The sequence below is a fragment of the Procambarus clarkii genome, unplaced genomic scaffold (genome assembly GCF_040958095.1).
Source record: "Procambarus clarkii isolate CNS0578487 unplaced genomic scaffold, FALCON_Pclarkii_2.0 HiC_scaffold_107, whole genome shotgun sequence".
NCBI classification, from domain to species: Eukaryota; Metazoa; Arthropoda; class Malacostraca; order Decapoda; family Cambaridae; genus Procambarus; species Procambarus clarkii.
The window spans coordinates 619,328-632,253 of record NW_027189140.1 but is presented as its reverse complement, the minus strand read 5'-3'; the positions used below and the strand labels follow the sequence as shown (position 1 = coordinate 632,253).

At 50.9% G+C, this 12,926-nt stretch overlaps 1 protein-coding gene across 1 annotated transcript in view; it reads left to right on the top strand.

Annotated features, from left to right (window-relative positions):
- LOC138360313 (origin recognition complex subunit 3-like) overlaps positions 1 to 12,926 on the top strand; it is a 174,876-nt gene that overhangs the window by 68,394 nt on the left and 93,556 nt on the right. The window lies entirely within an intron of this gene.

The following is a 12,926-nucleotide window of genomic DNA, read 5'->3' as shown; positions in this document are numbered from 1 at the left end:
TCGATTGGTAGGAAAATTTATACTAATTGGTTATTTGGTTAATCTGCTTGGTTAGTTTGAGTACTTAATCGCCTTATCTGATATGAAGGCTTCAATTTGAGTATTGGTTTGGGAGACAGGGAATCAGCCAGGTATGTGCTTCGTGGCTATGGCGTCGATACGTTCTCACATGTTGCAACAGGTAGATGTTGCCAATTTCTTTGGGTTGCCACAGAAGATCTGCCAGAAGAATACTATATAGCTACTGCAAATAACCTCGTAATCACAGATATGGCATATTATTGTTTAACCACTGAACTGCGCAATGCGCCTGCAGGCGCCCAACGGGGGGTACACAACGTGCCTCCGGGATCTTATAGGTATATTGTATGATTCAAAACTCCCGCGGCTACATGGGGTTCACATCAGCTTCCTCAGGGCTTTTGTAAACAGACGCCATTTTATTTTTTGTAAATTGTGGTCCACATTCCCGGGTGTGAGAGCCTCGGTACTGAGTGAGCAACCAAGGTTGGCACATGCAGTATGTGCTCACAGCACTGCTGTTCAGCTTGTGACCACAGGATTGCCTAATAATGTCAAAATATATGTAACTTGTATTATTTAGCCATGATAGTATTACAGAAGAGCCTGAGTGTGATAATGACTGTGTACAATGTTCAAATATCAGTGAATCAATGCTGTTCACAATGTTCACAGCAGTAGACACAGCACCACAGCATTATTTCGTCTATCTAGGAACCTTCAAACGACTTCTTATGTTCCTTTACAAAAAAACTTGTGGTCAGTTATTTATTTACAGGCTTTAGTGACCAGGATTGTGATAATAGCAGGATTTTTGTGATAATTAGCGCTGAGCATAGTATTGTGGGAGGAGGAATTTTGGTGAGGGAGGGAGGGAATCAAGATAGCATCACTATGTGTGGCAGCCACTCTTGTTTTGCTCACCATACTAGCTTAGTGGTTCGCTATGGTGAACACATTTGTACATGGGTATATACCATGTGTGTATATAGTGTAATAACAGCAACAGGAGTATGTTGGGAAGAGCCATTTTGGTGAGGGAGGTGGCGTCGTACTCATAGCGTTGTCAGCTGGCTGCTGTGTGATTTGTCATGCAGTGTATGGTGGCCACTGTGCTGTTTGGACACAATACCAGTTTGGTTGCATAGTAATGGTGAATAAAACATGTAGATAGGTATACACAACATGTGTAAATAGTGTAATAAAAACGATAACAGTATGGTGGGAGGAGGAACGTTGGCGAGTAAGATGTTGGAGGAGTGAGAGGGGGCTGGCTGGGTGTGGCAGCTCGCACTCGCGGAGTTCTGGGTGTGTTGATGGTGAATGTGTATAGTGTGTGATAGTGTATAGTGTGTAAATATGTTGTAATTATACATAAATGAACATGAAACATTGGTGTGAATAACAGTATGGTGGAAGGAGGAATGGTGGCAAGTAAGGTGTTGGAGGAGTGAAAGAGGACTGGCTGGGTGTGGCAGCTCACACTCGTTGAGTTTTGAGTGTGTTGATGGTGAGTGTATATTGTGTGTGATAGTGTATAGTGTGTAAATATGTTGTAAAGATACATAAATGAAACATTGGATATATGAGCAGTATATGTGGAGGCATTTTGTGGTGCGTGTAACACAGTGTCTTGGGAGAGTACGGATGTTCTACTGCCATAATATTGTGTACGTGTTCATTATACATAGCATTGGTAAGAAAAACAAAACAAATGTATTTGGAAATGTATGCAAAAAATGAATTAAAAAATATATGTGGCAACTCGTACATGTTGAAGCTGGTGCGTGACTGCCTCCGGGAGTCTGCGTCACGGGTGACCACCAAATCGTGATGTCACACGCCATTTTCCGGACCCCATTGTGGCCAAAGTAATTACAATTTCGTTTTTTTTTTTACTTATCTATGATCAAAGAAAGGGTATTTAACATTTCAAAACAAAAAAAAATTTGCCAAGAATTTATTTCCTGTGCACAGGGGGTAGGGAGTGCCATATTTGGAGCCTGAGCAGCACAGTGGTTAATAATTAATTGACTGAGAGGCTCACCTGGTTTTTGGTTTTGTGTCGCTTCATCACCAGTTGTTATACTAATATTAAAGGATCCTGTAATCCTTTTAGCATTTTGGGGGCTTTAGTTGCATTTTTAAACCAGCCAGTGGTTTGTTTTGATTTGCCTGTCTTTCTGGGTGCCGTTCCTGGTGATGGCAGAGATGATGTGCTTTAAATGTTGTGACGTGATTCGGTACTGCGGTCATACTGCGGTCATACCAATAACAGCGGCCGGCTCTGTTCCGCCTGGGTACATTGTCCTCTTGCGGGGTTTTTCTTTTGTTTTTGTTTTTGCCTGGTGGGGGTCTGCTTTTACTATGGTCCCCCTTTCCTGTTCTAGATGAATTTCTTTCGAATTCTTCTGTTGGCGGTACTCCCCGCTTGGCCCCCGTGAGTGGACACGTCCCGGGGGTTCAGCTTTAGCAGTTTGTTGGTAGATTTGGGCGCCGGTTTGAGGTACCCTGCCTGGGCTTCCCTTAGCGTGTACCAAAGGCTAAGGGCCCTGGGAAACCCCACGGGGGCTCCGTGGTCCTCTAGGTGTGTCCCCGGAGTCCCCCCTCGTGTCCTGCGAGTTTGATGGTTGATCTGTCCCCTTGTCTCAGGGTGACACTCACAGGTTGTGCCTCCGCCATGCTGCCTGTTGGGTCCTTGTTCTTGTGACCCGGAGTCGTCCAATGATTGTTGTCGGTACGCGCTCTCCTTCACCCAGGCCACTGGTCTTGATAATCGGGTGTTGGCGGCTGCTGCATTGCTTGCTGGGTGTGTGTTGCTGCAACGCTCTTGGTTTGCGGCCCCGGATGCCCCGTTTTGGTGGATGGGGTCTGGACTTGGGGGTGGGGGTCGCTTCGGCTCTGGCTACTTCTGCTTCTTGTTCCTCCCCTTCTGTTGTACTCACTTCATCCCTTGCTTCCTGCTCCGAACCATAGGAGGGTTTCGGGGTTGGGGCGGGGTCTGGTTGGGTTGAGACTCGGGCGGTCTCGGGGGTTTTCCTCTTCCGGGGTGGCGGCGGAGGCATTCGAGTCGGTTCCTCCTGCCGTGCAGTATGGGTCTGACCAGTGGGTTCCCTTCATTAGTGTTTGTACGGCTGCCCCGACTTTTCCTAGTTAAGCTGGGGCTTTGGGGGTGCGGCTCGGCCCTGGGTCATGCCGTAGAAGTTCCCGGGGTTAGGGAGGGGTTACCTGGGGGGCCTTGGCCCCGTTTGCCCCTCTTGGGTCCTTGTACCTTTGGTGTGGGGCTGGCAGATCCTCAGAGTGGGGTTGTTCCTTCCCTCTGTGTTCCTGTTGTTTTCTGGTATACCCCTCCCTGGGTTCGGTTCCGTGTTCCTTCGGGTTTGTCGGTCCTGTCGTTTGCTGGGTCGGCTCCAGCGCACGAGGTGTGCGCTGGGGCCGCGGTGTGCGTTTTGTTTACGGGCGGTACGCTCGTGTGTTCGCGCCGTTTCTCGTGGTTTTTCTACGGCTGCTCATTTCTCCCTCCAGTTGTGGTCCTCTGGATGCTGAGGGTGTTTTGGATTTATATCTGGGGGTGTCACTTTGTTCTTCCTCTGTACTGCTTCGTTTTCTGCAGGGCGCGCACCTCTGGTCGTCTTTCTCCTTCGACCTCGCATTTTATTCAGGTAAGGGTACATCCTGTGCCTACTGCCTCGAGTATGCATGGCTTTCGGGCACACCTTTAGCGCTGCTCCTGGTGTGTTACTTGGCTCGCCTGTGTTGTGGCACGGTCGTGTGTCTGCTCTGCAGGTGAGGTTGTCTTGTCTGGCGCTTCTGTCGGCCTAGTGCTGGTTCTCACTTTTGGTGGGGTGCTTGCCTAGTGGTGCTTGCGGGGGTTGAGCTCTGGCTCTTGGGCCCCGCCTCTCCTGTCAGTTGACAGTTGCGCAGTTTCATGAGCCTTCTGGGCTCTGTCTTCTTGTTTGCTCCTGTGGGTGGCGTCTGCCTCCTCCACATGGCATTTTGGTGCTTTTGGCTTCCTTTCCCTCTGCCATTACTCGGGTTCTTTTTAGTGTCTGTGGCTCCTTTGGGTGCTCACTACCTCCGGTGTCCCCTTGTGCGTACCTGCATTCGGACATAAGTACAATGGCCCTGTGGAGGGCCTCTTGGCCCGTGCGAGGCAGCTACTACATTAAATTAAATTTTGCTCCGAGGGACGAGTTTATTGGGCAGCGCCACTCATCTTGTGAGTGGACACACCGCCATAGCAGCATGTACAACACTCCCCAATAGGATGGAAACCCGCTGGGTTGTTCATCCTGTCACTTGTACCGAGACACAGCTGGGACTTGCTTAACTGTGTCAAGTGAACAGCTCCTCAAACAAGAAGATTAACATACATTCCCACTCACTTACATGTCCAACCCGCCCTTGCACCAATAGTGGGGCCTCACCACCACGTTACGTGGTACTTGGTTCTGCACATCACTGGGACTGTTACCATGCTGGTCATTCCTCCGGTCTTTCCTGATTCTAAGCTTATCCCTTTTATGCCTATTGTTTCGTGCCCACAATGTGCCGCACGGGTGGCATGTGCCACTATCCCAGTTTCTATTGTTTCGTGGAGATTCGTCAACAAACACAAACATTAAGGAACTACTTCTCTTTTGTTGCATATACAGTAGTTGTGGGTGATCGTTGGCGGACAATGGTGCGGGTTGGGTGCACCAAGTGTCGGTACGGTGTCTCGCATGTCTGTTCTAGACCACACTTGCCGGTAGACTAGTTATTATTCGCTACTCTGCTGGTTATATGCTTGGGCGCCGCCTCAGTTCCCCACAGGTTGGCAGGACTTTTTGTTGGACGTACGGAACGGTTTGAGTTCCGTCGTTGGTACTTTGTGGAGCTTTGCTTCTCTAGTTAGGCTCATGCGTTTGGAGCGTGTATCTTCTTGGGATACTCTACTCCCTCCGCCACCCTTGTTCACTGTTCCATCCTTGTTTACTCTTCCCCGCTTGGTGGGATTGCGTCGATGGCTCCTGACTGGGGTATTTGGGTGTGGTGTTTGGTCACCTTGCATGTGTCTTTAGTGCCTTTTGTCCATCTGTTGTCCTGTGGGGCTCTGCCCCGCATTTCGGTGCTTTTGTTTTCGTTGTAGACCCCTGGGTCTTTTCCCTGTCTGGACACTTTCCTTGCCTATCTTCGGTGCCTGACTGCACCCTCACATAGCCGAGGGAGAAATCATCTCAATAACCTCAAGATAACCCTGCTGTCCGTAAGGTCCCTCAAGTATGTACGCGCTCCTCTACACATTTTGTGGTTGGTCTTGTGCATTACTTCCCGGCCGCTCCTTGAGCCGTATTCGTGGTTTTCCTTACGTAATTCAGTTTTTCCTCCCCCATTCTACACTTTTTTGTGTATGAGTCAGTGCTTCTTGATTATCCTGGTTGGTTCTCCGGTGGACCTCTGTCCATGTTCCACGTCCTGCTTTTGGACTTCTCCGGTGTTCCGTTGTGGTACCGAGTTCCTGCGATTTCTGTGTGGTTTTCTGCAGGCTTCGGGTTGCGCTGTCTGTTGGGGGGGGTGTGGACTTTTCAGTCTGCCGCTCCTGCCTTCCTGGTTCCTTTTCTTGGAACCGGGTTTGCTGGGTTCCGGTCCTGGTGTCGGTTTTTCTTTGTTCCTTTTCCGGACCGTGTGTGTTTGTTTTCCTGCGGTTCTTGTCCTCGGTAGTTCTCCTCTTGGATGCCTTGGGGATGCGTGTATCATTCTTCCCTGCTGGAGCTGGTTCTGTTGCTCCTTTGGGTTGCGGGGTCGCTGTTTTTAGATTCGCGTTTTGCGCTTTCGATCGTGGTGTTCATTTCTTGTCGTTTGTGTCGGCACAGGTGGGTTCGTTATTGGTCTCCCACCTGCACGTTTCGTCTCGGGGGCGGTGTTTGGTTTTCCTATCGCTGCGAAGGGTCCTTCGGTCTTTGATAGGGTTGGTTTGTCTTCCCTTCGGGGTTGTTCTGGGACCGTTGTCTGGGATTGTCCTGTCACCTCATGTTGGGTGGTGCTGGCAGAGCCGCTCCTGCTTACATTCAGTGTTGCGGTTCCTTCTGCTCCATTCCACTTGCTGTCCTGGGCGTTGTTCCCCTCTGGCCTACTCTTGAGTTTTGGGGCCGTCCTGGTCGTTGGCCTGGGTGGTCTCTTTCTTCTCGTTTTGGTCTTTGTTTTGTCTCTGGTTTTGGTTGTTCAGTTAGGACGTGTGGTATCCGCCTCCCGGTTCCTTCCTGTTTTACTTATCTTTTGGTAAGGTAGCTCCGGGGAGCCGACGGGGCTCCCCCCAGAAAACCAGCGTTGAATGTAATGAAACGCCATTTTCTGGGTGAGTCCCGGAGGCTCCCCGGCATCCCTCTCTCCCTCCGGTCGGCGGCGTTTTCGCGTATTTTGACATCCAGCCTAAGAACTACCAGTTGGATCGCAGGCGTGGAGGGTCTGGGGCTCCCCCTTCCCCCTCTCGGGGAGGGGGGGTTGCGCAGATGGTGGCGCGGCGACGTGATGACGTCATGCTAGTTTGATAATTTTGTTTGGGGAGTTCTGTCCACTCGTTCGACTTTCGGTAGCAATATTTTCACCAGAATAGGGGTTTGTTTTGGGGCATCTACCTTTCTGGGTACCTGTCCCGGTTGATGGCAGACATTGAATGCTCCCAACCACAAGGGGTTTCTATAGACCATTGCTCCTCGTGCCTCTCTGAGGGGGCCAGGTTCTGGCTCGTGGTCCCCGGTAGGCAAGAACTCCTAGCACTTTGACTGATGCCAGAAAGTTATACATATCCATTCAGCCTGGATAGCTCCGGGGAGCCTCCGGGACTCACCCAGAAAATGGCGTTTCATTACATTCAACGCTGGTTTTTTAGTTCATTATTAACAACATTATTTAGTGTATGTGGGTTGGGGTTAGAGTAGATGAGGGTAGTATCATCAGCAAACAAAATAGGTTTCAGAATGTTAGACACATTAGGCAGATCATTGATGTATATAAGAAATAGGAGAGGTCCCAAGATGCTGCCCTGTGGCACCCCAACGGTTATTGGTAGAGTGAGAGAGGTTAATCAGTGATGATAGCCTCAGGAAGCCTCTGGGCCTCACCCAGAAACTGGTGTTTCATTACATTCAATGCTGGTTGTTTGACCTTCCAGAGCTGTAATCTTGTTTCTCAAGTTTTCATTACTGCTGCTTAAATTGTTAATTGTATCCACATGATACTTTACAAAGATCTCTATTTTGTTCGCAACTTTTTGTGAAAGCCACTCCTGCTAATGTTTTCCTCATCAAAGTCACCAAAATCAATCTCTTCTGGTTTGTCTTTCCTCATGCCAGTGGCATCGTTGTTTTGGTCACCATGTGCTCACACCATTTATTTTAAAAAGCACTGTTTCTACTTTGTTTCTTTAACTTTTCTGGGCGAGTCCCGGAGGCTCCCCGGAGCTATCCAGGATGAATGGATATGTATAACTTTCTGGCATCAGTCAAAGTGCTAGGAGTTCTTGCCTACTGGGGACCACGAGCCAGAACCTGGCCCCCTCAGAGAGGCACGAGGAGCATTGGCCTATAGAAACCCCCTTGTGGTTGGGAGCATTCTATGTCATCGACTGGGATAGGCACCCAGAAAGGTAGGCACCCCAAAACAAACCCCTATTCTGGTGAAAATATTGCTACCGAAAGCCGAACGAGTGGACAGAACTCCCCAAACAAAATCATCAAACCAGCATGACGTCATCGTGTCACTGCGCTGCCGTCTGCGCAACCCCCCCCCCCTCCCTGGGAGGGGGAAGGGGGAGCCCCAGACCCTCCACGCCGGCGATCCAACTGGCAGTTCTTGGCTGATGGAATTACTGGCTGGTCGAGTGCCTCTGGCTCTGGTTTTTGTTTCAGTTCCGTGCTCTGTGGTGTGGACTGTCTCTACTGGTGGGGTGTGAGCCAGGAGTAAGATTCCACAGTACTCGGGGTGCATGCGCCTAGAGCTATCTTCCCTAGGTGCCCTGTAAGTACTGCCCTTGGGGCTTGGGGCCAACTTCCACAAGTCACCTTGGGTTCTCACTCCGCTGTGTCCTTTACCGCTCGGTAAAGGACACAGTTTACCGGGTTTACCTTTACTGAGCTGCCCTTGGAGTCGGCTGGGGTTTTGTTGCCCTGGTTTGTCTCTGGGTAGGTGGTAGTTTTTCGTCACTGGTAGGGGCACGGGGTACTGCACACCTAGTTTTCACCAATAACAGCGGCCGGCTCTGTTCCGCCTGGGTACGTTGTCCTCTTGCGGGGTTTTACTTTTGTTTTTGTTTTTGCCTGGTGGGGGGGGGGTCTGCCTTTAGGGGCCCCCTTTACTGTTCTAGGTGTTTTTATTTTGATTTCTTCTGCTTGGCACCCATGAGTGGACACGTCCCGGGGGTTCAGCTTTTAGAAGTTTGTTTGGTAGACTTGGGCGCCGGTTCATGGGCCTTAGCATGTACCCAAGGCTAAGGGCCCTGGGAAACCCCACGGGGGCTCCGTGGTCCTATAGGTGTGTCCCTGGAGTCCCCCCTCGTGTCCTGCGAGTTTGACGGTTGCTCTGTCCCCTTGTCTCAGGGTGACACTCACAGGTTGTGCTTCTGCCATGCTGCCTGTTGGGTCTTTGTTTCTTATGACCCGGAGTCGTGCAACAGGTGTTGTTGGTAAGTGCTCTCGTTCACCCGGGCCACTGGTCATGATAATCGGGTGCAGGCGGCTGCTGCGTTGCTTGCTGGGTGTAGGTTGCTGCAACGCTCTTGGTTGTTTGTGGCCCCGGATGCCCCGAGACTGCCCCGTTTTGATTGTTGGGGTCCAGACTTGGGGGTGGGGGTCGCTTCGGCTCTGGCTCCTTCCGCTCCTTGTCCTTCCCCTTCTGTTCTGCACACTTCCTCCCTTGTTTCCGGCTCCGAACCGTAGGCAGGTTTCGGGGTTCAAGCGGTGTCTTGTTGGGTTGAGACTCGGGCGGTCTCGAGGGATTTCCTCTTCCGGGGTGCGGTGGAGGCATTCGAGTCGGTTCCTCCAGCTGTGCCGTATGGGTCTGACCAGTGGGCTCCCTTCCTTAATGTTTGTACGGCTGCCCCGCTTTTCCTTGTCAAGCTAGGGCTTTGGGGGTGTGGCTCGGCCCCGGGTCATGCTGTTGAGGTTTTCGGGGTTAGGGAGGGGTTACCTGGGGGGGCCTTGGCCCCGTTTGCCCCTCTTGGGTCCTTGTACCTTTGGTGTGGGGCTGGCAGTTCCTCAGAGTGGGGTTGTTCCTTCCCTCTGTGTTCCTGTTGTTTTTGGGTATACCCTCCCTGGGTTCGGTTCCGTGTTCCTTCGGGTTCGTCGGTCCCGTCGTTCCTGAGGGTGTGTTTCACCCCCTATTCCGTATCCTTTTCGGTCTTTATGCTGCGATGCTGTTCCCTTCGTATCGGGGTCCCTGAGTATCCCTTGATCAGGGGGGTATATTTTTGTCCATATGTACCTCTGTGCGTATGTGCTTGCTTGTCGTGGTTCTCATTGGTTCGCGCCTCTCTTCGTACCATCCAATATTATTGGAACGTCTGTTGATTTCTGAAGTGGTTTTCCTTCTGGTCTTTTGTCGGCCTCGGTGGTTACCTTCCGTCCTCTGTTTTCTTTCGCGTCGTTTTCGCGTCGTCTCTACTTCCAGTTTCGGCGTTCTTCGTCTTCGTTACGCACGCCTTTCTGGTGTTTGTACGATGTGTGTTTATGATGTTTTTGTACGATATGTGTGTCCGCCTGAGGTGCGAGCCACGCCACCCGTACACCGGGTGGTACGTTTTGTACCTTGCGCGCTGGGGCCGGGATATGCGTTTTGTTTATAGGCGGTATGCTCGTGTGTTCGCAGTGTTTCTCGCGGTTTTCTATGGCTTCTTGCTCGTTTTCTCCCTCCAGTCGTAGCCCTCTGGATGCCGAGGGTGTCTGGATTTTATATATATGGGGCATCCTTTCGTTCTTCTTCTGCTTCTGAGTGTGGGATGGCTCGGCGTGGCGCCTTCTCCTCCCCCACTGTACTGTTCCTCGTCTTCTGCAGGGCGCAAGCCTCTGTACGTATTTCTCCTTAGACTTCCGATTTTTATTCAGGTAACGGTACATACAATGCCTACTGCCTCAAGTATGCATGGCGTTTGAGCGCACCACTAGCGATGCTCCTGGTATGTTACTTGGCTCGCCTGTGTTGTAGTACGGTTGTGTGTCTGCTCTGTAGGTGAGATTGTCATGTCTGGCACCCCTGTCAGCCAGGTGCTGGTTCTCGCCTTTTGGTGGGGTGCTTGCAGGGGTCGAGCTCTGGCTCTTGGGCCCCACCTCTCCTGTCGGTCGACGGTTGTGCAGTTTCCTGAGCCTCCTGGGCTCTGTCTTCTCTACGTTTGCTCCTGTGGGTGGAGTCTGCCTCCACCACGTAGCTTCCTAGTGCTTTCCACTTCCTTTTCCCTCTGACATTGATCAGGTTCTTTTTCATGTCTGTGGCTCCTTTGGGTACTCATCTTCCTCCTGTGTCCCCTTGTGTATACGGATATAAGAACAGAGGAACTGCAGAGGGCCTATTGGCCCATACAAGGCAGCTCCTATTTCTTACCACCCATTCCCACTCATATACGTGCCCAACCAACGCTTGCATCATTTGTGAGACCCCCACCACCACCACGTTACGCGGTATTTGGTTCCACAAATCAACGAACCTGTTACCGTACCAGTATTTCCTCAAGTCTTTCCTAAATCTACACTTATCCATTTTATACCCATTGTTTCGTGTCCAAAATGTGCCACAAGGGTGGCATGTGCTACCAGTTATATTGTTACGTAAAGAATGGTGACAATAAACAAACACTAGACTAAATATATTTGGTCGAGTATACAGAAGTATGCAGGTGATACTTTGGCGGGCAATGGTGTGTGTTGAGCGCACTGAGAGTCGGTACAGTATCTCGCAAGTGTCTGTTCTAGACCACACTTGAAAGTAGACTAGTTATTATTCGCTACTCTGCTGCTTATATGCTCGGGCAACACCTCACAGTTCTCCAAAGGTTGGCAGGAATATTGACTGGACATAGGACAAGGTTTGAGTTCCATAATTAGTACTATGAAAAGCTTTGCTTCTCTCATTAGGCTAATGCATTTGGAGCGAGTATATTATTGGGATAATCTACTCGCTACACCACCCTTGGTCACTGCTCCATCCTTGTTTACTCTTCCCCGCTTGGCGGGGTTGCGTCGATGGCTCCTGACAGGGGTGTTTGGTGTGGTGTGTTGTGTTTGGTCACCTTGCATGTGTCTTCAGTGACTCCTTTGTCCATGTCTCTTGTTCTTTGTTGTCCTGTGGGGCTCTGCCCCGCATTTCGGTGCTTTTGGTTTTGTTGTTAGCACCTGGGTCTTTTCTCTATCTGGATACTCATATCTTGCCTATCTTCGGTGCCTGGCTGCACCCTGCTGTCCATGAGGTCCCTCGGATATGTACGCGCTCCTCTACACATTTTGTGGTTGGTCGTGTGCATTACTTCCCGGCCGCTCCTTGGTCCGTATTCGGGGTTTTCCTTGCCCATTTCCGTTTTTTCTCCTCCTATGCTACACTTGTTTGTGTATCTGGGTCGGTGCTTCTTGACTATCCTGATGTTGGGTGATCGGGTGGGCCTCTGTCCATGTTCAGTTCCCTGCTTTTGGACTTCTCCGGTGTTCCATTTTGGTACTGAGTTCCTACGATTTTCTTTGTGACTTACTTTTGGCTTACTGGAGGCTTCGGTGTTGCGCTGTCTGTGGAGGGTTGTGGACTTTTGGTTCGCCGCTCCTGCCTTACTGTTTCCTTTTCTTGGAACCGGTAGCTGGGTTCCGGTCCTGGCTCCGGTTTTTCTTTGTTCCTTTTCCGGAACGGGTGTGTTTGCTTTCCTGCGGTTCACGTCCTGCGTAGTTCTCCTCTTGGATGCCTCAGGGATGCGTGCGTCATTCTTCCCTGCTGGAGCTGGTTATGATGCTCCTTTGGGTTGAGGGGTCTCTGTTTTTCGATTCGCGTTTTGCACTTTAGTTCGTAGTGCTAGTTACTAGTTGTTTGTTTCGGCACTGGTAGGTTCGTTATTGGTCTCCCACCTGCGTGTTTCGTCTCGGGGGCGGTGTGTGGTTTTCCTGGTAGTCCTTCTGGTTTTCGTATCACTGCGAAGGTTACTTCGGTCTCTGATAGGGTTGGCTTGTCTTCCCTTCGGGGTTGTTCTGGGACCATCGTCTGGGACCGTGTCCTGTCACCACGTATTAGGCGATGCTGGCGGAGCCACTCCTGCTTGCATTCGGTGTTGCGGTTCCTTCTGCTTCGTTCTGCTTGCTGTCCTGGGCGTTGTTCCCCTCCGGCCTGCTCTTGAGTTCTGGTGCCATCCTGGTCGTTGGTCTGGGTGGTTTATTTTCTTCTCGTTTTGGTCTTTGTTTTGTCTGTGGTCTTGGTTTTTAGGTTAGGGCGCGTGGCGTCCCCTCCCGGTTCCTTTTCTGTTTTCCATATCTGTAGTGAGGTAGCTCCGGGGAGCCGACAGGGCTCTCCCCAGAAAACCAGCGTTGAATGTAATAAAAAGCCATTTTCTGGGTGAGTCCCGGAGGCTCCCCGGCATCCCTCCCTCCCTCCGGTCGGCGGCGTTTTTCTAGTATTTTGACATCCAGCCTAAGAACTGCCAGTTGGATCACCGGCGTGGAGGGTCTGGGGCTCCCCCTTCCCTCTCCTGGGGAGGGGGGTTGCGCAGACGGCGTGACGACGTGATGACGTCATGCTAGCTTGATAATTTTGTTTGGGGAGTTCTGTCCACTCGTTCGGCTTTCGGTAGCAATATTTTCACCAGAATAGGGGTTTGTTTTGGGGCGCCTACCTTTCTGGGTGTCTATCCCAGTCGATGGCAGACATCGAATGCTCCCAACCACAAGGGTGTTTCTATAGGCCAT